The 25,753-nt window shown below is 46.5% G+C and overlaps 1 protein-coding gene across 6 annotated transcripts in view; it reads left to right on the forward strand.

The window, feature by feature from the left end:
* The first annotated feature begins 5,185 nt into the window (after positions 1-5,185).
* EPHX1 (epoxide hydrolase 1) overlaps positions 5,186-25,753 on the forward strand; it is a 51,973-nt gene continuing 31,405 nt past the window's right edge. The window contains exons 1-2 of one of the 6 annotated variants that reach the window (XM_070501468.1): positions 13,029-13,184; positions 15,703-15,859. The gene's annotated coding sequence lies outside the window, so the exon portion shown is untranslated. The other 5 variants (XM_070501466.1, XM_070501470.1, XM_014862372.3 and 2 more) reach the window with 5 other exon arrangements.

A 25,753-nucleotide genomic window follows, 5' to 3' on the forward strand; every position in this document is an offset into this window, starting at 1 on the left:
TTATTTCTATATACTAGCAACAAACATGGAAATTAAAAAGACACATTTTTAATATCAAAAGGTATGCACTGAAAAAACATTGCTGAGAGAAATTAAAAAGACTTAAATGAGTGGTATATCTTATTTATGGGTCAGAAGAATCAATATTGTTAAGATGTCATTTTTCCCCAAATTGATCTATAGGTTCAATGCAGTCCTAATTAAAATCCCAGCAAGGTTTTTTGTAGAAATTCATATGCTCATTCTGAAATTCTTATGGAAAAGCAAAGAATCTAGAATAGCTAAAACATCTTTGCAAAAGAAGAATTAAAACGATTTTCTTTCTTTTTTTCAAAGATTTTATTTTTTTCCTTTTTCTCCCCAAAGCTGCCCCCCTCCCCGGTACATAGTTGTATATTTTTAGTTGTGACTCCTTCTAGTTGTGGCATGTGGGACGCCGCCTCAGCATGGCTTGATGAGCAGTTCCATGTCTGCGCCCAGGATCCAAACCAGAGAAACCATGGGCTGCCGAAGCAGAACGCACGAACTTAACCACTCGGCCATGGGACCGGTCCCTAAAACCGTTTTCTATCATATCTTATTATAAAGCTGCAATTGTTCAAGACAGCATCAAGATAAACAACTAGATCAGTGGAACAGAATAGAAAGTCTAGAAACAGACCCACACATATGTGGATAATTGATATTTTAAAAAGGTGCAAAGGCAAGTTAATGGAGAAAGGATAGTCTGTTCAACAAATGGTGCAGGAAAGATTAGATATCCATATGTTTAAAAAACGTGAACTTTGACTTCTACCTTGCACTATATACAAAAAATGGATTGAGATCTAAATATAAAACTTCTGGAAGAAAACAGGAGAAAATCTTTGTGACCTTGGTTAGGCAAAGATTTCTTAAGATACAACACCAAAAACACAGTCTATAAAAGAAAAAAAAATTGTACTTCAAAATTCATCTGTTCTTCTAAAGACAGTTAAGGGAAGACAAGCCACATAGAAAAGATTATTTGCAAAGCATATATCTGGTAAGTGATTTGTATCCATAACATAAAGAACTCCCAAAACTCAGTAAGAAAACAACCCTTCTCCCCCCCAAAATACACAAAAATTTGAAGACACTTCACTAAAAAAGATGTACAGATGGTACAATAAGCACATAAAAAGATGTTCAATGTCATTAGTTGTAAAGGAAATGCTAATTAAAATCACAAGATACCACTACACATCTATTAGAATGGCTAAAATTGAAAAGGCTGACCATAGTAAGTGCTGTCAAGGATGTGGAGCAACCAGAAATCTCATATCTTGCTGGTGGGAATGTGAAATGGTACAACCTCTTTGGAAAATAGTTTCTTAAAAAGTTTTGCATACGTCTACCATCCATACAAAGACTTGTACTTGTGTGTTCATAGCAGCTTTATTCATTAATAGCCAAAATCCAAAAACAACCCAAAAGTCCATCAACAGGTTTTTGAATAAAGAAATGGTGGTATGTCCTTACGTAACAGTACTTACTCAGCAATGAAAAGGAATGAACTGCTGATACACACAACAGGATGGATGAATCTCAAAATAATTATGCTGAATGTAAGAAGCCGGACATAAGAGTGCATCCTGAATGATTTAATTTACATAAAATTCTAGAAAATGCAAACTAATCTACAGTGACCACAGATCACTGTCTCCTTGGGGAGGAGAGGAGATGTGAATGGAAGGGATTACGATGGGACATGAGGAAACTTTTGGGGGTGATGGATATATTCACTTATCTTGATTAGGGTGACAGTTTCATGGGTGTACACATAACCAAAACTTATGAAATTGTATATTCTAAATATTTGTGGTTTGTCGTATGCCAATTATTCCTCAAAATGTTTTGAAAAAGAAAACGGAGAACCTACTACAAAAGCCACAGTCAGCTGACAGCCTCCAGTTGGCACACCTGTGAGATCTGCTGCAGGTGCACCCCAGCGCTACCCTCTTCTTAGGTTGCTTCCCAGGTGTCAGACCTGCGTCATGGCCTGAGGTCCCTACCTGCTCCTGCTCCCTTGCCCCTTCACAGGCATTTCTGCCAATAAATCTCCACTTCTTCTTCCATCTTGGTGTGTGCTTTCTGGAGGACTTGAGTTGACACAGCATCTCCAAACTTGTGTTATCTGTTTGAATTCTAAATTTTTTGCTAATTCTCTGTTGGGTTGTCATTTCCTTAAGGGTTCTTGGGACCTTGGACAAGTTGCTTAACCTCAATGCCTCAGTTTCCTCAGATGTCAAATGACAATAATAGTAGTATTTACCTCATAGAGTTGTTAGGAAGATTAGATGAATTAACATTTGTAAAGCACTTAGAACAGTGCCTGGCACATAGTAATTTCCATGTGTTCATTAAATTTAAAAAAGAGGAATCCTCTTCATATTCAGAAGATCCTTTGTTAACTAGGTTGCGAGCAATTTCACCCGTTCTGTCACTCGTATTTTATCTTTGTGTACGGATACTGTTTTGGTTCCTTGGAAACTTAATTTGTTTCCTATGGCTGCTATAAGAAATTACCACAAGTTTAGCGGCTTACAACTACACAAATGTCTTCTGTTACAGGGCCAGAAGTCCGAAATGCATCTTAAAGGGCTAGAGTCCAGGTGTCCGCAGGGTGCGTTCCTTCCGGAGGCTCTAGGGGAGAACCTGTTTCTTTGCCTTCCCCGCCTCCAGTCGCTGTTCGCATTCCTTGGCTCACGCTCTGCATTGCATCACCTTTTCTGCCCTTACTTCTGTCGTCAGATCTCCTTCTTCCTCCTTTGACCTTCTTGCCTCCCTCTTATAAGGACCCTTGTGATTACATTGTGTGACCACTCAGACAACCCAGCATAAGCTCCCCATCTTAATCATGTCTTCCAAGTCCCTTTTGCCATATAAGGTAACATTCACAGGTTCTGGGCATTAGCTCATGAATATCTTTGGGGGAGCCATTATTCAGCCTACCACAGATACCCCGTGTCATACAGAAGTTTCAGATGTTGAGAACAGTCACTTGCTCTCTTAGTCCCTTCCTCTATAGTGTTGGTCTGACATCAGTCTTCTTGATAGTCATGCACGTGCAACCCAGAGATGCAGGGAAGTTAAAGCCTGTGAGGTCACCCTTGACCAATAAGGGATGGGAACTGACACTCTCACTTTTTGTCCCCTGGGTGGACAGTTCTGAGACTCATTTTGCAAAGCTTCTCAGAAGGTCCCATAGAACCAAACCACCAGTTGCCCAGAGCATGGCCGTTTGAAAACACACCCTTGCCTTACCTTTTCTTCCTTTACATGTCACCTCCCAGCCCTGACTCCTACCCTGGGGTGACTTCCCAAATAAGCTACTTATATGTAAGCCCTTGTCTCAGGCTCTGCTTTCAGGGGAACCTAGACTAAAAGAACGAAAAAGAGCTCTTGGAAATTAAGAACATGATAGCTGAAATGAAAAAGTAGAGGTGTGAAAAGAAAACATTGCAGAGATAGCTCAGAAAGTAGAGCCGAAAAGAAAAAAGAGGTAGAAAAAAAGGAGAGAAAGAATAGGAAAAGCAGTTCAGAATTGGATAGTAGGAATTCCAGAAAAAAGAAAATGCAGTGGAAGAAGTCATCAATAAGATCATTTAAGAAATTTTTGCAAAATTAAAAGACATGAATTTCCAGACTGAAAGGGCCCTCTTAGTACCTTGTACAAAGGATGAAAGTAGACCAGACATCAAGACTGATGAACTCGGAATTTCAGAAAGTGGGGATAAAGAGAAGATCCTATAAGCTTCCAGAAGATCTTTAAAAAGATGTTTAAAAGGATCAGGCATCAGGATAGCTTTGAACTTCTCAGTGGCAATACTGGAAACTAGAAGATCATGGAGCAATGCCTTCAAAATTCCATCCTGGAATTTTTTATTTTTTATTCAGCCAAAACCATTAATTAATGGGGAGCATTGAATAACGACATTTTCGGACACATTTAGGTTAAGTTTACCATTTACAACCTCCCCATCTCAGTACTTTGAAACAAGTTTATTTTTTGCTCCAATTACAGGTGGCTGTGGCTCCACAGCCCTGCTCCTGCTCCACTTCTTCCTTCCAGGGTCCACGACGAAAGAGCAGAACCTCACAACAGCTCTTAGAGCTTCTTTTCAGATGTCACATCATAGTCTATTGATCAAAGCAAGTGACTGTCCAAGCCTGATGTCAGTGACCTGGGGAATTATATTCATCCACAGGGAGGCACTGGACGTCACATAGCAAAGAGCAGGATATATAAGCAGTGAATCCCTGGGAACAGTAATCTACTACATGATGTCTCAAAAATTTACCTCCCATATACCCTTTTGCAAGAGGCCCGTCAAGAATGTGTTCTTCTAAAATGAGGGAGTGAACCAAGGAAGAGGAAGAGGTGGGATTTAGGAAGGGGACACCTAACACAGGAGACAGCAGGACGGAGTCCCCAGGATGGTGAAGGGGAACTCAGTGACGGCTGCGCACCAGGGATGGCGAACAGACCAGGTCAGAGGCGGGTCATTAGGCTCCGCAGGCACTTTAAGAAAATGAAATTCAAGAAAATCTGATGTGAATGAATTTACTATGAACGGTTTAGGTAATTGATAGGTTAGTGTTGAAGTTGTCGCTGGAAAATTAAGCAAATATTAAATATATTCTAGGGAAAACAACAAACAGAAAAAGAAAATTAATCATAGTTACTACATTCAGCCCTGAATTGCCTTCGTAATAATGAAAACACTGAATATTGATATAACTCAAGTTATTTTGGGAATATGGGGGAGGGTGGAAGTCCATGTAGTGAGGTCCATTGAAGAAAGAACTAATTTCTGTATCTGTTGAGGTCTTCAACAGATAGTGCCAAAGATGAGGTTTAAAAAAAAAACATAAACAAATATAAATAGACCATTATAAAAATAATCAGCTACAAGGGTTAAGCCTGGTTTTTGCGCTTCAAGGAGAATGGGGCATGAGGGTGGCGCAGCAGAAGGACTAAAACTGTTGTCTTGAACACCTTGTAGAGACAGTTGACGCTTCCAACAATTGACTGTGATTAAAATACGGAGTTTAAATAACCATTGCCCCAAGGAGTGATGTCAGCAACATGGCAGAGTGAACTGTTCCTTTTGTCTCTCCCCCTTCAAACTCCAACTAAATGGACCTTCATTGATCAGCAGAGGACACCCACGCAGCACATCAAGATGCCTGAGAGACCTGTGCAGCTATACATCTGAAGGTGGATGGATTAACCCTGGGGAGGTGGTGGACATAGGTGAGCACTATCCGGCCCCCAGGCAGCCCAGTACCTGCACGTGACTGCTCTCCTGGCTGGAGTGCTCATAGCACTGCTGCGGCCGCAAGGGTGGGAGCATGTCTCAGTGTGAGTGTGGGAACAGGTGATGGCAGCCCTGAGCCCCCATGTGATCACTTCCTCATCCAGTGGGAGAGTCCACAGGGCCATGGTCCACAGAAAGAGGCTCAGGCTCGGATCCAGTGGGGAGGGCCCACCCACCAAGCACAAAGCTGGTGCAACCTAGGAGCAGACAGCAGTGTATCTCTGAGCCTGGGTGAACAAGCTTCTGGCTGCCTCGAATGCACATAGTACCACTGCAGCCCCAAAGTGGGGAGTGTGACTCGGCAGGACTGTGGGAGCGGGCAGCAGCAGCCCTGAGCCCCTGTGTGATCCTCTCTGGTCCAGTGGTAGAGCCCATAGTCCCACCACAGACCCAGGGAGTGGCTCTGGCTTGGACCTAGTGGGGGACCCCGCCCACCAAGCACAACAGCTGGTGAGACCTAGGAGAAGATAGCAGTAGATTTACGTGCCCAGGTGAACAAGCTTCCAGCTGCCACCCATAGTACCACTGCAGCCCCGAATGCGGGAGCACATCTCAGTGGGACTGTGGGAGCAGGTGGCAACAGCCCTGAGCCCCCATGTGATTGCTTTCCCATTTGGTGGGAGACCCCACAGGGCCACTGCAACCCCAAGGAGTGGCAGACTCAGACAGGCACAGCTGACAGGATTTGCAGTGGCCTCAGATTACACAGCCCCTACCCCCACCCCAGTGTCAGTAGATGGAACCTGTGATCAGATACTATCACTATGCAATGGCACAAATTCACTCCATCAAATGGTACAAAGAAATATATTAGTACTCCAGACCAGCAGGAAAAAGACATACGCCCAGAAATCAGTCCTGAAGGCACAGAAATCTACAATCTAAGTGACAGAGAATTCAAAACAGCTATCATAAAAAAGTCAGTGAGTTACAAGAGAATTCAGAAAGAGAGTTCAATGAAATCAACAAAATTAATGAACTGAGGGAATTCTTCACAAAAGAGATTGAAACTATAAAGAAAAACCAATGAGAAATGTTGGAGATGAAAAACACAATGGATGAGATAAATAAAAATCTAGAGTCCTTAAATAACAGAGCTGATATTATGGAGGATAGAATTAACATAGAGGATAGGAAGACAGAAATCCTTCAAACGGAAGAGGAGAGAGAACTAGGACTAAAGAGAAATGAAGACATTCCCTGAGAAATATCCGACTCAATAGGAAATGCAGCATAAGGATTATAGGTATGAGAGGGAGAAGTGGGAGAGAAAGGAGCAGAGAGCTTGTTCAAAGAAATAGTAGCTGAGAACTTCCCAAACCTGGAGAGGAGCTGGAATTAATGTATATGAAGCCAATACAACCCCTAATTCTATCAATATAAAAAGACCTTCTCCAAGGCGTGGAGTGGGAAAGCTGGCAAAAGTCTATGACAAAGAAAAAACTTAAGGGCAGCAAGGCAGACGAAAATAACCTACGAAGGAACCTCTGTCAGGCTTTCAGTGTATTACTCAGCAGAAATCTTACAAGCTAGGAGAGAGTGGAATGATATATTTAAAATTCTGAAAGACAAAAACATTCGATCAAGAATACTCTATCCAGTGAAAATATCCTTCAGATATGATGGAGAAATAAAAACTTTCCCAGATAAACAAAAGCTGAGGGAGTTCATCACAAGACACCCCCCTACAAGATTGGATCAAGAAGGCCCTCATAGCTGGGGAAAAAAAAAGAAGAAGAAGAAAGAGTTTACAAAGCCTTGAGCAAGGAGATAAATGGGCAGACAAAATCAGAAAGATGCTACTCTTTATCAGAACAACTTAGCAAACAATTATAACTCTAAAGATAAAGGGAAAGAAAACATTAAACATAAATATAATCAATTAATTTTAACCACAAATTCACAACCCATAGCGGAATAAGTTGTGACGACAACAACAACTTAGAAGGGGGAGAGGAAAGGGATGAAACCTGCTTAGACTAAAGGAATAAGAGGCTATCAGAAAATGGACTATCTCATCTACGAGATCTTTTATACAAACCTCACAGTAACCACTAAACAAATATCAGAATAGAGACACAAATGATACATAAAGAGGAAACTGAGAAAACCATCACAGAGAGTCACCAAACTTAACTGGTAGACTGAAATATAGGGGATGAGAAACAAGGAAAATACAAACAACTGGAAAACAAGTGATAAAATGGCAGCATTGAGCCCTCATATATCAATAATCACTCTCAATGTAAATGGACTGAATTCCCCAATCAAAAGACACAGGGCGGCAGAATGGATTAAAAAAACAAGACCCAAGGGCTGGGCCAGTGGCCTATGGTTAGGTTCATATGCTCTGCTTCAGCAGTCTGGGGTTTGCTGGTTTGGATCCCGGGTGTGGACCTACACACTGCTTATCAAGCCATACTGTGGCAGGCATCCCACATATGAAATAGAGGAAAATGGGCACAGATGTTATCTCAGGGCCAATATTCCTCAGCAAAAAAGAGGAGGATTGGTGGTGGATGTTAGCTCAGGGTTAATATACCTCAAAAAAGCAAAGAAAAAAAACAAGACCCAAAAGTTTGCTGCCTCCAGGAAATACATCTCAGCTCTAAAGACAAACACAGGCTCAGAGTGAAGGGATGGAAGACATACTTCAAGCTACTGGCAAACTAAAGAAAACAGGAATTGCCATACTTGTATCAGACAAAGTAGACTTCAAGGTAAAAAAGACAATGAGAGACAAAGAGGGTCAGTATATAATGATAAAAGGGACATTCCACCAAGAGGACAAACACTTATAAATATATATGCACCCAACACACGAGCACCAAAATACATAAAGCAACTACTAACAGACCTAAAATGAGACATTAACAGCAGCACAATAATAGTAGGGGACCTTAACACCCCACTGTCACCTATGGATAGATCAACCAGACAGAAAGTCAACAAGGAAATAGTGGAACTAAACAAAAAACTAGACCAGATGGACTTAATAGACATATATAGAACACTCCATCCAAAATCAGCAGAATACACATTCTTCTCCAGTGCACATGGAACATTCTCAAAGATAGACCACATGTTGGGAAACAAGGCAAGCCTCAATAAATTTAAGAAGACTGAAATCATATTAAGCATCTTTGCCAACCATAATGCTATGAAACTAGAAATCAACTACAAGAAAAAATCTGGGAAAGTGACAAACTTGGAGACTAAACAACATGCTACTGAACAACCAATGGATCAATGAAGAAATTAAAGGAGAAATCAAAGAATATCTGGAGACAAATGAAAATGAGCATACACCATACGAACTCATATGAGATGCAGCAAAAGCAGTCGTGAGAGGGAAATTCAAAGCAATACAGGCCCACCTTAACAAACAAGAAAAATCTCAAATAAGCAATCTTAAACTACACCTAACTGAACTAGAAAAAGAAGAACAAACAATGCCCAAAATCAGTAGAAGGAGGGAAATAATAAAAATTAGAGCAGAAATAAACAAGATTAAAACAACAACAACAACAAACAGTAGAAAGGATCTATGAAACTAAGAGCTGGTTCTTTGAGAAGACAGACAAAACTGACAGTGCCAGACTCACTAAGAAAAAAAGAAAGAAGCCTCAAATAAATAAAATTATAAATGAAAGAGGAGAAATTACAACAGATACTACAGAAATACAAAGGATTATAAGAGAATACTATGAAAAACTATATGCCAACAAACTGGGCAATCTAGAAGAAATGGATAAATTCTTAGACTCCTTTAACCTCCCAAAACTGAACCAAGAAGAAATAGAGAATCTGAATAGGCCTATCACAAGTAAAGAGATTGAAACAGTAATCAAAAACTTCCCAAAAAACAAAAGTCGAGGACCAGATGACTTCTTTGGAGAATTCTACCAAACATTAAAAGACAATTTAGTACCTATCCTCCTCAAACTATTCCAAAAAATTGAAGAAGACAGAACACTTCCTAACACATTTTACGAAGCCAACATCACTCTGATCCCAAAGACAAGGAAAACACAAAGAAGGAAAACTATAGACCAATATCGCTAATGAAGCTAGATGCAAAAATCCTCAACAAAATATTGGCAAACTGAATACAGCAGTACATTAAAAATATCATACACTGTGATCAAGTGGGATTCATACCAGAGACACAGGGATGGTTCAACATCCACAAATCAATCAATGTGATATGACACATTAACAAAATGGGGAATAAAAGCCACATGGTCATCTCAGTAGATGCAGAGAAAGCATTTGACAAGATCTAACATCCATTTATGATAAAAACTTTCACTAAAATGGGTATAGAAGGAAAGTACCTCAACATAATAAAGGCCATATATGACAAACCCACAGCCAACATCATACTCAACGGGGAAAAACTGAAAGCCATCCCTCTGAGAACAGGAACACGACAGGGGTGCCCACTGTCACCACTGTTATTCAACACAGCACTGGAGGTTTTGGCCAGAGCAATTCAGCAGGAAAAAGAAATAAAAGGAATCCAAATTGGCAAGGAGGAAGTGAAACTCTCGCTGTTTGCAGATGATATGATTTTATATATAGAAAACCCTAAAGGATCCATCAGAAAACTATTAGAAATAATCAACAGCTACAGCAAAGTTGCAGGGTACAAAATCAACTTACAAAAATCAGTTGCATTTCTTTTTCTTTCTTTTTTTTTTTTTTTTAGGAAGATTAGCCCTGAGGTAACATCTGCCACCAATCCTCCTCTTTTTGCTGAGGAAGACTGGCCCTGAGCTAACATCCGTGCCCATCTTCCTCTATTTTATATGTGGGACACCTGCCACAGCATGGCTTGATAAGTGTTGTACAGGTCCATGCCTGGGTTCCAAACTGGCAAACCCTGGGCCAGCTAAGCAGAGTGCATGAACTTAACCACTATACCATTGGGCCAGTCCCCTAGTTGCATTTCTATACTCTAATAACAAACTAATGAAAGAGAACTCAAGAATACCATCTCATTTACAATTGCAACAAAAAGAATAAAATATCTAGGAATAAATTTAACCCAGGAGACCTATACAATGAAAACTATAAGACATTATTGAAAGAAATTGATGATGATGTAAAGAAATGGAAAGATATTCCATGTACATGGATTGGAAGAATAAACATAGTTAAAATGTCCATACTGCCCAAAACAATCTACAGATTCAATGAAATCCCAATGACATTCTTCAGGGAAATAGAGCAAAGAATCTTAATTCATATGGGGCAGCAAAAGACCCTGAATAGCTAAAGCAATCCTGAGAAAAAAGAACAAAGCTGGAGGTATCACAATCCCTGACTTCAGAATATACTACAAAACTAATCAAAACAGCATGGTACTTGTACAAAAACAGACACATAGATCAATGGAACAGAATTGAAAGCCCAGAAATAAACCCACACATCTACGGACAGCTCATCTTTGACAAAGGAGCTAAGAACATACAATGGAGAAAGGATCTCTTCAATAAACGGTGTTGGGAAAACTGGACAGCCACATGGAAAAGAATGAAAGTAGACCATTATCTTATACCAGATACAAAAATTAACTCAAAATGGATCAAAGACTTGAAGCTAAGATGTGAAACCATAAAATTCCTAGAAGAAAATTTAGGCAGTAGACTCTTTGACATCAGTCTTAGAAGGATGTTCTCAAATACCGTATCTACTCAGGCAAAGGAAACAAAAGGAAAAATAAACAACTGGGACTTCATCAGACTAAAGAGCTCCTGCAAGGCAAAGGAAACTAGAAACAAAACGAAAAGACAACCTACCAACTGGGAGAAAATATTTGCAAATCATATATCCAACAAGGGGTTAATCTCCAAAATACATAAAGAACTCACACAACTGAGCAACAACAACAAAACAACCCGATCAAAAAATGGGCAGAGCAAAGGCTTAATGTCCATAATATATAAAGAACTCTCACAACTCAACAACAAAAAATCAAACAACCCAATCAAAAAATGGGCTGGAGACATGAACAGACATTTCTCCAAAGAAGATATACGGGTGGCCAATAGGCACATGAAAAGATGCTCATCATCGCTGATCATCAGGGAAATGCAAATCAAAACTACACTAAGATATCACCTTACACCCATTAAAATGACAAAAGTATCTGAAACTAATAGTAACAAATGTTGGAGAGGTTGTGGAGAAAAAGGAACCCTCATACACTGCTGGTGGGAATGCAAACTGGTGCAGCCACTATGGAAAACAGTATGAAGATTCCTCAAAAAATTAAAAATAGAACTACCATACGATCCAGCCAGCCCACTACTGGGTATTTATCCAAAGAGCTTGAAGTCAGCAATCCCAAAAGTCCTATGTACCCCAACGTTCATTGCAGCATTATTTACAATAGCCAAGACGTGGAAGCAACCTAAGTGCCCATCAACAGACGAATGGATAAAGAAGATGTGGTACATATATACAATGGAATACTACTCAGCTGCAAAACAGAACAAAATCATTCCATTTGCAATAACATGGATGGACCTTGAGAGAATTATGTTAAGTGAAATAAGCCAGCGAGAGAAGGACAATCTCTGTATGACTCCACTCATATGAGGAATTTAAAAATGTGGACTAAGAACAGTTTAGTGGATACCAGGGGAAAGGTGGGGTGGGGGGTGGGCACAAAGGGTGAAGTGGTGCGCCTACAACACGAATGACAAACGTTAACGTACAACTGAAATTTCACAAGATTGTAACCTATCATTAACTCAATAAAAAAAATTTTTAAAAATGGGCAGAGGATATGAACAGATATTTTTCCAAAGAAGATATACAGATCGCCAACAGGCACATGAGATGTTCAGCATCACTAATCATCAGGGAGATGCAAATCAAAACTACACTAAGATACCACCTTACACCCTTTGGAATGGCTATATTCACCAAAACAAAAAGTAACAAATGTTGGAGAGGGTGTGGAGAAAAGGGAACACTCATACACTGCTGGTGGGGATGCCAACTGGTGCAGCCACTATGGAAGACAGTATGGAGACTCCTCAAAAAACTAAAACTAGAAATACCAGCTATTCCACTGCTGAGTATTTATCCAAAGGACTTGAAATCAAGAATTCAAAGAGACTTATGAACCCCTGTGTTCACTGCAGCATTATTCGCAATAGCCAAGATGTGGAAGCAACCCAAGTGCCCATCGACTGATGATTGCATAGAGAAGATGTGGTATATATATACAATGGAATACTTCTCAGCCGTAAAAGCAGAGAAAATTGTCCCATTTGCAACAGCATGGATGGACCTTGAGGGTGTTATGTTAATCGAAATAAGCCAGACAGAGAGAGACAAACACCATACAATTTCACTCATATGTGGAAGATCAACAAACACATGGATAAAGAGAACAGATTAGTGGTTACCACAGGCGAAGGGGTTGGGGTGGGCGTAACAGGTGAAGGGGTGCATCTGTATGGTGACTGACAAATCAAATGTACAACTGAAATTTCACAATGTTTAAACTATTATGACCTCAATAAAAACAAGAAAACAATCCCCCAACTCCTGCAAAACAAGAACAAAGTGATTCTCATACTCAGGCGAGGCATAGTCATAATGCAGTGTCCCTCGCAGGCCCACAGGGGGCCCCAGACGGCCTTTACTCCTTTTGAACTTGGTGTTTACAGACAAGCTGCTGTTGCCCTTTGATCTGCGCCTGATTATGTTGCTGACCGTTGCCCTTGAAGTCCTGAGAATGTTATATATTCAGAGATTTCAGGAAACTGGGGAGAAGTGGTTGGGGATTCAGTGTGAATTCATTTAAAAGAATTTCCAGGACTGGTGAGTAATAATCCTTCCTCCTTTCTGTGGACATGGGAAAGTGCTTAAAAATCCAACATTTTGCATCTTTTCTCTTCATTTGCATCTATTTATAAATGTGAAATCTATATAAAATCTAAAATTAGTTTCTGTTTGTCATGACTCGGTGCATAGGATTTTGTCATTTCTGTTACCTCCTAACAGATACCTTTGTAAATTGTCCATTATACAGGGGCAAGTTTCTAGAAACTGGGGATCATGCTTGTGTTTTATTTCTTGGTTGGTTTGTTGGTAGCACCATATGCTAACAAATGATTGGTAAGTATACTTGATTATAAAAATGACGAGAAGACACAGATATGAAACAATTCTGTGTAATTAGTATTCCTACAAAATGCGCTCTCTCTAGGACATTTTGTGAAACAGCCTTTTGGGATTCCCACCCCAACTCCTTTAATGTCCCAGTGGATTTATAATCTGTTAATGTTAAAGTAGATAACGCTTTTGTAATGAGTAGTGGGTGATATGCCCTTTTGAGAATCTAACTGTAATTAAATACATACCAGGTCTGGTGCAATCGATAATCTTTCGATTGGCATCTGGTAAAGGAATTTATTGGTAAGTGTGGGTTGCATCCAGAGAGCAGACTGTGCAGGGCAGGAGCCTGTAGTGAATAAGAGTGGAGGGAGGGGCTGGTCCAATGGTTCCGCGGTTAAGTGCGCATGTTCCACTTCAGTGGCCCAGGGTTCACCGGTTTGGATGACGGGTGTGGACATGGCACTGCTTGGAAAGCCCATGCTGTGGCAGGTGTCCCACATATAAAGTAGAGGAATATGGGCACGGATGTTAGCTCAGGGCCAATCTTCCTCAGCAAAAAGAGGAGGATTGGCAGCAGTTAGCTCGGGGCTAATCTTCCTCAAAAAAAAAAAAAGAAGAAGAAGAAGAGTGGAGGGAAAGCTTGAGGTGGGAGCACAAGGAAACGGCAGTGGAATGGATCTGAGCCTGGCCTTTGGAAACGTGTAAGGCATGTTTAGAATCCAGAAGCAAACACAATGACATTGACATTTTTGAAGAGTCCAGGCCAGTTATTTTGTAGAATGTTACTTAGTTTGGGGTTTGTCTGATGTTTACTCATGACTAGATTCATATTATGCATTTCTGGCATAAAGGATGTTTCCTTCCTGGTGAGTCAGGAATTGATCTGCAATTTTTATCCAAAATTATCCCCCCCACAAAAATTATTTTTCATTCTACCTGATGTTCCTGGAGACTCTCCAGAAGTTTGTACAGAGAAACAGTCTTTGTTCTGATTTCTTTTAAATAGAATTCATTCTAAAGATCACATTATACCCATTCTTTTGCTCCTTAAACCTTTCAAGAGCTTTTGACCGAAAGCAGTGGAAAAAATTTGACTGTCTAAACTTTGCCCTGCAGAGTTGGACCCTGTAACTTATTCATTTATTGGCTGTGGGTATGTAGGCTGTACTTTGAAATATCTTGCACTATCTTAGATTTCATATTTAATGCTGGCTGGAGGATCTAACCAAGGAGGGGAAGGATACTAGGATGCCGGAGTGAGCAGTGAGGTTACAACCTCACTATAGTGTTTTTATATAAAAATAACAGCTTTAGGGGCTGGCCCAGTGGGGTAGCAATTAAGTTTGCACACTTGGTGGCCGGGGTTCGTGGGTCTGAATCCCAGTCACCAGCCTACACGCCACTCATCAGGCCATGCTGTGGCAGCATCCCACATACAAAACAGAGGAAGACTGACACGCATGTTAGCGCAGGGCCAATCTTCCTCACACACACACACAAACACACACAAACAAATCCCAAACTCAAACAGCTTTATTGAGATATAACTCACATACCATAAAAACACACCCTGAAGTGTACAATTCAGTAGTTTTTAGTACATTCACAGAGTTGTGGCGATGCAACCATCACCAGTATCTAATTTTGGAATGTTTTCATTATCACTGCAGTTTTAAGAGTAACAAATTTAAATCCCCTGCTGAAATGGCCAGAGGCAGAGCTTCTGTTTGAAAGATCTGAGGGGTGGGGGGGCTCTCCCCGGCCGCTAGTTGTGAAGGAGCTCGGAGATGCCACAGACTGCAGGGGCCGCAGAGGGCTTCCCTGGAGGGTGCAGCGTTAAAGGGCAGGAGGCCTCCCCGCTGGCTGCAGGGACGGTAACTGGAGCACTAAGGATGAAGGTATGGGATTCACGCAGAAGTCACAGAGCCCCAGCACCCACTGGCCTGGGCCCTGAGCCCCTTCTGAACCCCAGCGGATTTACTAAAAAGCTACTCTCCGGGTGCTGGCAGCGCTGTAGTTCTCAGTCCTCATCATGATGACCTCTCTGAGTAGGTCCTACTTTCATCCAGGCTAGTGCTGCTGACTCTTTGTGTTGAAAGACAAATTTGTTTTTAAATTTCCCCATCCATCCGGGACCAATACATGTGGAAAATACAGTAACAGTGAATTGCTAGAAAGATGAAATACAGAAGACGTGCAAGCTTGGGTTTATTGTTTCTAGCTTCAGCTGACAACGTCCCTGTATCAGGTTGCTGTAAGGGTTCCTAGACTCCTGGGCTCCGTCTCTGTGCTCAGTCCGCGGACCGCACTTTGAGCAGCACTCCTCCAAAGCAGAGGCGGAGCCTTAGCGGGGCGAAGGGGCTTTGCCAGGCGCTCAGGTAACCGCGGCGGGGCGGGACTGAACCTGGACGGCCCGGGACCGCCCCGCTCGGAGCCTGGGCGGAGTCAGCGCCGGCGGCGATAGACTAGCTGGGCGGGAGTGGGCAGCCGGCAGCCGGAGGGACCGCGCCTGCCGCCGCCGGAGCCGGGAGCCGGGAGCCGGGGAGCCGCCGATCGTAAGCGCCCGGGCGGCGGGGAGCGCGCTCCCAGGACGCCGAGGCGGATCGGGATCGCGGGCTGGGGCGCGGCGGCCGCGGCTGGGGGGCGTGCAGGGCAGCCGGGCGACCTGCAGACAGGCTCACGCTTCTGGGGCGCCCCACAGCTCCATCTCCACCCGAGGGACTGCGGATTCGGACCCCCATCGGGGCGCAGCGGGGGTCCCGGGAGGCTCTCCGGGAGCACACTGCTGCCAGGGCTGCGTCTCGTTCCCGCAGTGAATGCACTTGGCCCGGAGTCGTAAGACCCATCTCAGGGCTTTAGGATGAAGTGGGCTTTCCTGCCATCTCTGTCCGCTGCCCCCGTTTTTCCCTCTCTCGGCCCCTTGCCCTTCTCTCCTGCCTTCTCCGCTCGGCGCACAGAAGAGGAAACCGGGCCTGGGGTTAATAGCTCACCGTGTGGGAGAAGCCGAGGAGTGTGATCAGGCCGAGGAAAAGCGCGGCGGGGACCCGAGCGTCAGGCAGCCGCCCTCCCTGGCAGGGGCGGATTCACCGGGAGGCGGTGGAACAGAAGCTTCTGGCCCCTCGCTTGCCCTGGCTCTTCTGAAGCCTTCCTGGTGGGTATTGGGGGGGTGATGGTGGTGGAGTGGCTCTAGCAATGTTATAATCCTGATTTCGACTTATTTTTCTTAAAGCTGCGTGTCCCTCTCCCCCCCCTCCCCCGCCATAAGCTTCAGGCTCCATAGAGCCTGCGTCTGCACCTGGCTCCTAGATGGGCAGACATCGCCCTCCCTTCCCTGACGCCCCTCTCTGCCCTGGCAGCTCCGTGAGGGCTCTGCCCGTGGGGGAGGGCCGCGAGGTAGGGGGACCGTGCCTTTGGTCCCTCAGCGCCCAGCACAGCGCCTTGGCCTGGATTTAGGAGCTGTCGTGGGAAATTGTTGAGGACGGTGGGAATTGTGCCTGTTTCCTTCTGCGCCACTCCACTCGGCAGCCTCCCCTGAATTCAGCACAACTGAAAATAAACATTTGCAGGAAGCCACGGTGCTCCAGAAAGTAGCATTGTCCTCTGGGGCTGGGCTTGCTTCTTTGAAGGAGTCGGGCTTCGGGGTCCCCTGGGGAACTTTCACCAGCCCCACCGGGTCTGACTTAGCGCCAGGCTCTGGGAGTGTTCAGCAGTTTTTCTTTCTCAAATTTCTGCACCGGGGAGGGCCATGTGAAGAAGTGTGGGTCATGCCCTCTGTGGGAGCATGCCCTTCTGGGGGTTGCAGTTTTGTTATTATAAACAAAATAAACTTGTAAAATATAAAGTCTGTTAGAAGATGTGTGCCACGGAGAAAAGTAAAGCATAGAAGAGGGAAAGGGAGTGTCAGGTGACAGACGAAGGCCACACTGAGAGGTGACATTTGAATAATCCTGAGCAGTAAGGGAGGGGCAGGCTGCTGTCTGGGCTGACAGTCCCCCGGGCTGCGGGAAGAGCAGGTGCAGAGGCCCTGTGGCAGACGCATGACTGGCCTGGATGAGCTTTATGTCTGTTTGCTGAGTGTGGACCATGCTGCCAGCAGCGTCCTTTGGTGTGAGCGACCTACTAGATAAACTGAACTGGCCCAGCCTGGGAGCGAGAGGACTCCAAACTTTCTGCTGCCTGCCCAGTTCCAGGAAAGGGAAGACTTCCATCAAAAATAACTGCTTAGCAAGGCAGCCAGGGTGAACCTCAGGGACCATCTGCTCCAACCCACATGCTCTGTGCATGCTCCCACCTGCCTCCCAGCTGGGCCTTCAGCACTCTGGCTGGGACCAGGATGTCCGTGGCAAGTGACCAATGAGGGCTTTTTGGGCAGAGGGACCTTTAGAGAAAGGAGGAGGTGGAGTGCCGCCCCCACTCTCCTCCTGTGGTGTCCTGGTTCATGTCTGCTTCTAAATGCGGCAGCAAGCAGAGCTCCCAGGAAGCCCTGGGTCACCAGTGCACAGCCCCTCCAGTCCACGTTAGAGCCCAGCATGTCCCAGGCCCGGGCCCCCAGTGCACAGGGCCCCTCCAATCCATGTCAGAGCCCAGCGTGCCCCAGGCCCAGTGAGTGCCCGCCTGGCACCTTAACTTCCCTTCCAGCATGTGAAGAGGGGGTCTGCCCAGACTCCATTTCTCCATTCTTGAGCTGAGATACTCAAAGACATGGAACACAGCTGGGCTTACAAAATCCGGGAGGGCCGAGGGTGGGCTGGTCCCTGGGCTGGAGGGGGATGGAGAGAGCGGGCCTGTGGGGACTTGAGGGGCGTCTAGGGTCTGCTCAAAACTCACCTCGGATAGGGCCCTAGATCCCATCACTGGTGACTCAGTCCTTTGGGAGGTGTACAATGATGTGGAAAGGTTCATGTCCCAGTTCTGCTGTGAATGTGTCCCCTCCCTGGACCCGATCCGTAAAATGAGCTTGGGCTCTCCAATCCGCAAGAGCCCTCGCAGCTCTGACGTGGGCTGTTCTGTGGTCGAGAAGCCCAAAGGGAACATGTAGGTGGAGAGCGGTCGGTTTTGACGGGGCCTGGGTGGGCCCTGCAGCTTCTGCGGGGTGCGCTGAGGGCAGCTTCTGGGGGAATGAGGGCCCTGGCCCAGGGCGTGGGGAGCAGGGCCTCAGACAGGTAAGGGCAGAAGAGTCACTGCCCAGCCTTGCTGGCCTCTTGGGGTCCCCTGTGGGGTGCCTGGGGGTGCTTCTTGGCCTAAGCCGGGCGGTTTAAGAGTCTCCAGGGGGCCGTGTGGGGAAGGTGGGCAGAGAGAAGGCCCCCAACAGTTCCTCCAAGAGGGAGCAAAGCTCTGCCAAGGCTCCAGCTGCTCCCTGCCCGGAGGAGGGAGGCGTGGCCGGCACTCCAGAAAGAGCACCTCTGACCAAGGAAACAACCGTGCAATCCTCCCCTGGATTATAAAATTAAACACGCAGTTGTCCAAAGCAAGTTCAAACCAGAACGGCCTCTTCTGCCATCAAAGTTGACTTGCCTTGCCAGGAAAGGTCATAGTTCATCCTTTCTCACCAGAGAGCAGCTGTTTTCACTCTCTGAAGGCTAGCCTAGAGCCGCCCTCCCAGTGGGCTCGAAGACCTGGAGTGGAGTCTTCATGCCCGCAGGACCCCACTGTCTCTCTTTCCTTCTGTGGCCTGGCTGGTGCCCACTGTTCTCATAAGGAGCCAATTTAGTGCACGGTCCAGCCACTGCAAAGCCACACCTGTGAGGCTCTATGAGGCCTAAGCAAAAGTGCTTGCATTAGGGAAAAAAATATTATTCTCTCTGAGGAATTCAAAGACTTTCCAGAAGATTCTGTAGCTAACCCACAACCGGGGACGACAGGCCTGGTCCTGAGTCAGGATCGAAGGAGTTTTTGCTTCCTTTAGTGTTTAGGAAGATTGATAAACAGACTGAATTAAAATGTCTCCTTGGCACTCACTGGCTGGGTTAACTCGAGCAAACCACTTAGCCTCTCTGAGCTGCTGCTACTGCTTCTTCTTTTTTGGTGAGGAAGATTGGCCCTGAGCTAACATCTATGCCCATCTTCTTCTATTTTGAATTTGGGACGCCAACACCGCATGGCTTGATGAGCGGTATGTAGGTCCACACCTCGGATTGGAACCCTGGGCTGCTGAAGTGGAGCATGTGAGCTTGACCGCTATGCCACTGGGCCAGCCCTTGAGCTCATTTTTAAATCTCTTTAAAACAGAAACAACTACCCTTTCCTTCTCAGGGTTATTGTAGTACCTGAGAGGATGTCTTTAAGAGTCTTCCCACCCTCCTGTCACAGCCCCAGCTTCTCTGGGCTTCCTCACGGAGCTCATGGTGTCCAGACACACGCCCACGCCCTGGGAGGGTTCCGTGCATCCTCACCCTAGGCCCACCCGGCTGGCTCCGGCCGGCTGTAGCCTGCGCCATGAGCCTGAGAGGCTGCGGTCGGCCCAGGTGCCCCTGTGCAGCAGGGAGCCACACAGTGCTCCTCAGAGAGGCCAGGCAGAGGCCCTCCCCCCTTCCTGAGGGCCCCCCCTCAGGTTGCCACCGACGCTCTGCCTGGGACTTGGCTTGCCCTGTGGGATGAGCCACCTTTGCTGCACGGTGTGGTGACTCTCCAGTTGTATTCCGACTCAGGCCTTTTAGAAAGTAGGAGAGGGGCCAGCCCGGTGGCGTGGGGGTTAGGTTTGCACGCTCCACCTTGGCAGCCCGGGGTTTGCAGGTTCGGATCCCAGATGTAGACATGTGCACCGCTCATCAAGCCAGGCTGTGGCGGCATCCCACATACAAAACAGGAAGATGGGCACTGATGTGAGCTCAGGGCCAGTCTTCCTCACACACACAAAGTAGGAGAAATCCTTTGGTCCCAGTGTCAAGCCCCATGATGGGCCCTGCAGAGACAAGGGCAGTTCAGAGAAGCCTCACTCTCTCACCAACTCAATGGGGGAAAATGGATGTTCTTTCCTGGTTTGTTGCCTGCGGCAGGACCTGTGTGCTGCAGCAAGTTGTCCCTGGGAGGTGGCAGGCGGGCACAGGTGGTGGCAGGCGCCCCTCCCTCAGGACCTGGGGAGACTGTTGAGATGGGGCAGGCTACCTTCAGAGTCGCCCTCAGGGCCTTTGATTGAACTCCAACGGTATTTTTTAGCCTTTTGTGACTTTCTGTTCATTTTTGCAACCTAGACATTGCCACAAGCAAACTCACTCCCACCAAGACACCGACAACCCGGGACGTTCCTCAGAACTCTGACCCACGTTGTTAGGGCTGCCTTGCACAGCACACGGGCCACTGCCACTGTGTTCCAGACGGTAAAGCCGGCTCAGGTTACCCGGCAGTGGCCAGCTAACAGTGCTATCCTCTTACACGCTCCTGAGGAAGCTTCCAGATGGGGAGGGAGCACATGAGTGAGGAGCAGCAGACTTGGCAGGGGAGGGAGGGCCGAGTGTGGCTGTGGTGGGAAGGAAATCGAATCCCTGTGTTAAGTGGCCCATTCCTTTGTCCCCTGAAATAGGAGTGGTCTACACACGAATGGAAAATGCCGAATGGAAAATGCCGAGTGCTGGAATTCCACAGAAGGGAGTGCTTTGTCCTCAGAGGCAGTGAACTGTGCTCCACTTGAGTTTCTTCTCTGGTGACTCAGCACCCAGGGAGAACTCATCGGCTCTTACTGAATTGGCAGAACGTATGGTGGACCAGGACCTCCTCTGAAACTCCCCAGGCCTGAGCGCGAGCCCCCTGCGGGGTGGAGAGCGTGGTCCCACTTTGAGTTCTGGAACTCAGAGCCTGCATGGAAGGTTGTGGGAACGAGCTTGTAGTGGGCCCCAGCTCAGGGGCATTTAAAATCCGTGGAGGTCGTCAGCCCCTCTCTAAAGGTGCTCAGGGCTGGCCAGCCCCCCAACGTGGGCCTCCCCCTCACCCATGCAGATGCTGCACGGCAGGTCCTGTGGGCCCCTGGCTCAAGGCCATTCCTGCCCACACTTTCTGCTTTCCAGCCCTGCTGGCCTTCGGTGTCATGTTCCCCCCTGGAGCCCTCTGCACCTCCTCTTCCGAGGAGCCCTCCTTAACTCCCTGTCTCGCTCAGGCAGCACTTCCTTAGGGAAGATCGCTCAGCTCCGGGCTCGGCCCCCTGCTGCCCGCTTGTGTGCTCAGGAATCACACAAAAAACGCCGCTGCCTGTGACAGCCGCTCTGTGTGCAGCCCCTTCATCCCAGCTACCTCGTACCTCCTCCCCGCCGACTGAGGCCCGGAGAAGTAGAGTCCCTGGCCTGAGGTCACGTGGCTGGCACGTGGCAGGGCCCGGATTCAGAGCAGGCATTCAGGCGGGCTGGCTCCCGACTCCCTGAAGATGGGGTGGGGCTAGAGCCCAGTGGGAGGGGACAGGTGGGCAGCTCAGAGCACATAGGCCTTGAAGGCCACGCTAACCAGTGTTGCTGTGTCCCCAGGGCAGCAGGAAGCTCTCGAAGGGTTTTAACAGGGGGCATGACATGGTCAGCCTGGCATTTTCAAGAGACCACATCTTGAGGGGGCAAGCAGGTGTGGGGACTGGTGGGGGCTTGGCTGTCATCCGGGGAGAGCTCAGCACCGTGGGCGGGGTGTGGTCCGGGAGAGGGATGCGAGATGATCCCTGGAGGTGGAGCTGCCAGAATGTGCCGGATCGGATGTGGGTGAAATGAACAACGGGGTTTCAAGGACGTCGCCCCAGTTTTTGACTTGGCATTCGGAAGGTGGGTAGTGCCAGCCACAGTGGGAGGGAACCCCAGAAGAAGACGACATCTCAGGGGACAAGTGAAGTTTCAGATGCCCCGGAGGAGGTTTCGAGATTTTCAGGAACAGTCAGGTTGCAGGTGGGTGTCGGGTCTGGAGCTCGGAGGAGGTCTGGGTTAGAGACACGACGTGTCTGTCATCTGATCAGAGGTGGCCACTAGAGCCACGTTTGCAGAAAGGATGGCCCAATTCTCTGGCAGCTACTTTCTCTGACAGCCCAGCTGGTTTCACTTCCCCGTTTCACATTTCTGCCAGCTCCCCGGCCCTCAGATGCCCATGGGTTTCTGGATTAACCTCGTCCTAGGGCCTTATGGCCACTAGAAAGTCACGCAGCAGTTGTCCCAGCTGAGGCGGCTTGTTCCTGCAGCTCTGGTGTTGTGAGGGCATCTGACTCACTGTTGAAGTGGAATCACATGGTCTGGCACCCTTATGGGTTTTCAGATTTTTAAAAATGTATAATTATTTTGTTTTTGAGCAAACAGTATATGCATTTGGTAAAAAATGATTTTTTTTCAAGGTGCAAATGCTTATTCAGTGGAAGCATATTCCCTCCTTCCAGGCGGTCGCTGTTGCCAGTATCTGGGTGAACTCCCAGCACCAGTCTTTTCTTTCTTTCTTTTTTTTTTGGTGAGAAAGATTGGCCCTGAGCTAACACCTGCTGTGAATCTTCCTCTTTTTGCTTGAGGAAGGTTGTTGCTGAGCTAACATCTGTGCTAATCTTCCTCTGTTTTATTGGGATGCAGCCACAGTGTGGCCTGATGAGTGGTGCCATGTCTGCACCTGGGATCTGAACCTGTGAACCCTGGGCTGCCAAGGCCGAGAGCCTGAACTTAATGACTACACCACCAGACCAGGCCCCCAGCACCAGTCTTCAACACAGACACATGTGACCCTTGGTCTACACAAAAAGCACCTGATAATTCTACACACTTTTCTGCAGCCCGTCTTCTCACTTAACTGTATATCACAGAGATCTCTCTGTGTACATATATTATTGTATCTGGCACTAGAAGGGTGTTGTTTATTCATCTGTTTGTCCATCCTACGAGAGCAGGAACTCCTGCAGGTACAGGGCTGTCTGTGTCTTATTCCCTGTGCCTGCAAAGCACGTGACTCATAGTCACATGCAGCGTCTGCTGAACCACCGTCTGGTCCAAAAGCAAATTTATACTTGCTTTTCCAAGACACGAATCCAAATCTCTTATTTACTCCAAAAACAAATGACTTCTTGATACTTTCCAGACCAAATTCAAATTACAGAAAAAGAGTTCACTTGAGTTTTTACTATCAATCTTAAAATGAATCCTAAGTTTTAACACTTGTATTTTTGCCCCAAGCATAACAGAAACACTGCATTTGTTTAAATTATTAGATTGATGTTCCTTTTAACAGTCCCAGAGAACAAAGCACCTACCCTGTTTGACCTCCTATATTTAAAACTGTCCTTTGTGAGTCAGACCCAAGAAAACTAATAAATTGCTCCACTTGCGTCATTTTTCACTTTCAAATAGTTTACATTTAGTCAACCTTTTTTTTTGTGTGTGTGTGAGGAAGGTTGTTGCTGAGCTAACATCAGTGCCCATCTTCCTCTATTTTATGTGGGACGTCACCACAGTGTGGCTGGACGAGCGGTGCTAGGTCCGCACCTGGGATCCGGACCTGCGAACCCCGGGCCACCAAAGCAGAGGCATATGAACTTAACCAGCACACCCCAACCCCATCCCCTCCCTTCAGTCAATCTTTTAAGGATAAAGGTCATCATATTACTCAACTAATTTATTCAACTTGAACTCACTCTTGATTTTTTTTCAAGTTTCAAAAACGTGTGCCCAGAACTTGACCTCCCTCTAGAATTGGGGGAATTACGCTGTATATAATCTCGTTTCTTATCAGAGCAGTCAGTCGTAGAGTCTCAGGTTTCCCTGTAAGCATAGCCTCTTATAACTAAATGACCATTGTCCTCCAGTTATTGTGTTTAAAAAACAAAATCAGGCTTTGCAACAAAAACTACATTTTCCTCCCTGGGCAAACGAATCTTTTTCTTAGGAAGGGTAGTAGCACGGCTCTGAGACAAAGTGCTCTCATTCAGACAGCCTTCCCCTCCCCACCCAACTCTCCCAGGAGAGTATTTTGTCACTAGTTTGGAAAAGCGCATTCCAAAACAACAGCCTAATCGGATAATCTTTCTGGGACTTCTGGGGTAGATCCGTCGAGCTCTAATTCCAGGTGCCTCTCGTTTTGTGTTGTGTCACTTCTGAATTTTTCATAGTGACTCCTAAGCGGTGATGTTTTGAAGAGGTGGGAATATTTTCTACGCCAGCAGGAGCCGACCACACAGAAGAGATAAATGGAGCTGTCTTTGGAAATATGAAGGCTTAGCAAAGGGAAGTCAACCCCTAATTTGGAAATGTAATTTCTCGGGACGAATAACAAAGAGGAGCTGACACAACCCCAAGGACCTGTTTTGCAAAACACTGATAGCCAAAGATGTACCTTGCCTGTGCTTGCCTTCATCCTCCCAAGTCATGTCCTTGGTGAGGCACCCGGGAAGGACAGCAGATGCCCTTGGACCACAGGGGCTGCTTCCAGCCTGTTTGTGCACGTAGGCTGTGGCTGGGCCCTGGGGCGTGGGCTAAAAATCTAATAGGGACAGGGATTCCTCCGAGTTCTCTTCCAGTACAGAGATTCCGTGCAGTAATAGGGGATTTAAGCGAAGGGAAAGGAACAGACTTTGGTGGAGCACATGCTTTGAGATGGCCAATCCTCACAAACAGCCTGCAGGGTCGGCGTTATTCTCCCCGTTTCACAGCCGAGGCCACAGGCGCTCAGAGTGGTTTGGCACCCTGCCCAGAGCCCCTCAACTGGTAAATGGTGGAGCCAGGATTTGAACTACTGGAACGGGGAAGCAAGCTAGCAGCTCCCTTCTTTTTTTTTTTTTTTTTTTTTAAAGATTTTATTTCTTCCTTTTTCTCCCCAAAGCCCCCCGGTACATAGTTGTATATTCTTCTGTGTGGGTCCTTCTAGTTGTGGCATGTGGGACGCTGCCTCAGCGTGGTCTGATGAGCAGTGCCATGTCCGCGCCCAGGACCCGAACCAACGAAACACTGGGCCGCCTGCAGCGGAGTGCATGAACTTAACCACTCGGCCACGGGGCCAGCCCCTAGAAGCTCCCTTCTTGTAAACTCCGAGATGTTCCAGCTCCTACAGTCAGAGGTAGTCAGAGCTGCTGTCTGCGGGTCCCGTGGAATGGGAGTCCTCCAGGGAAGCCAGCCTGTCTCCTCAAAGGCTGACAGCCCCGTGGGCCACCACATTTCCCCAAACTCACTGAGTATATGCATTGTACTCCGTGTTTGGTGGAACTGGGAGGCAACATGCTCCCAGGGCGCCCGCTGCCGAGGTCTGCCCGCGTCCGGAACTCAGGCTACGTGGCTGACTTCTGAATCAGCAGGCCTCCCTGAGTCGAGAAGCAGAGCCCAGGCGGGTTGTCACAGTTGAGGGGC

The sequence above is a fragment of the Equus asinus genome, chromosome 30 (assembly GCF_041296235.1).
Source record: "Equus asinus isolate D_3611 breed Donkey chromosome 30, EquAss-T2T_v2, whole genome shotgun sequence".
In the NCBI taxonomy this organism is placed as follows: domain Eukaryota; kingdom Metazoa; phylum Chordata; class Mammalia; order Perissodactyla; family Equidae; genus Equus; species Equus asinus.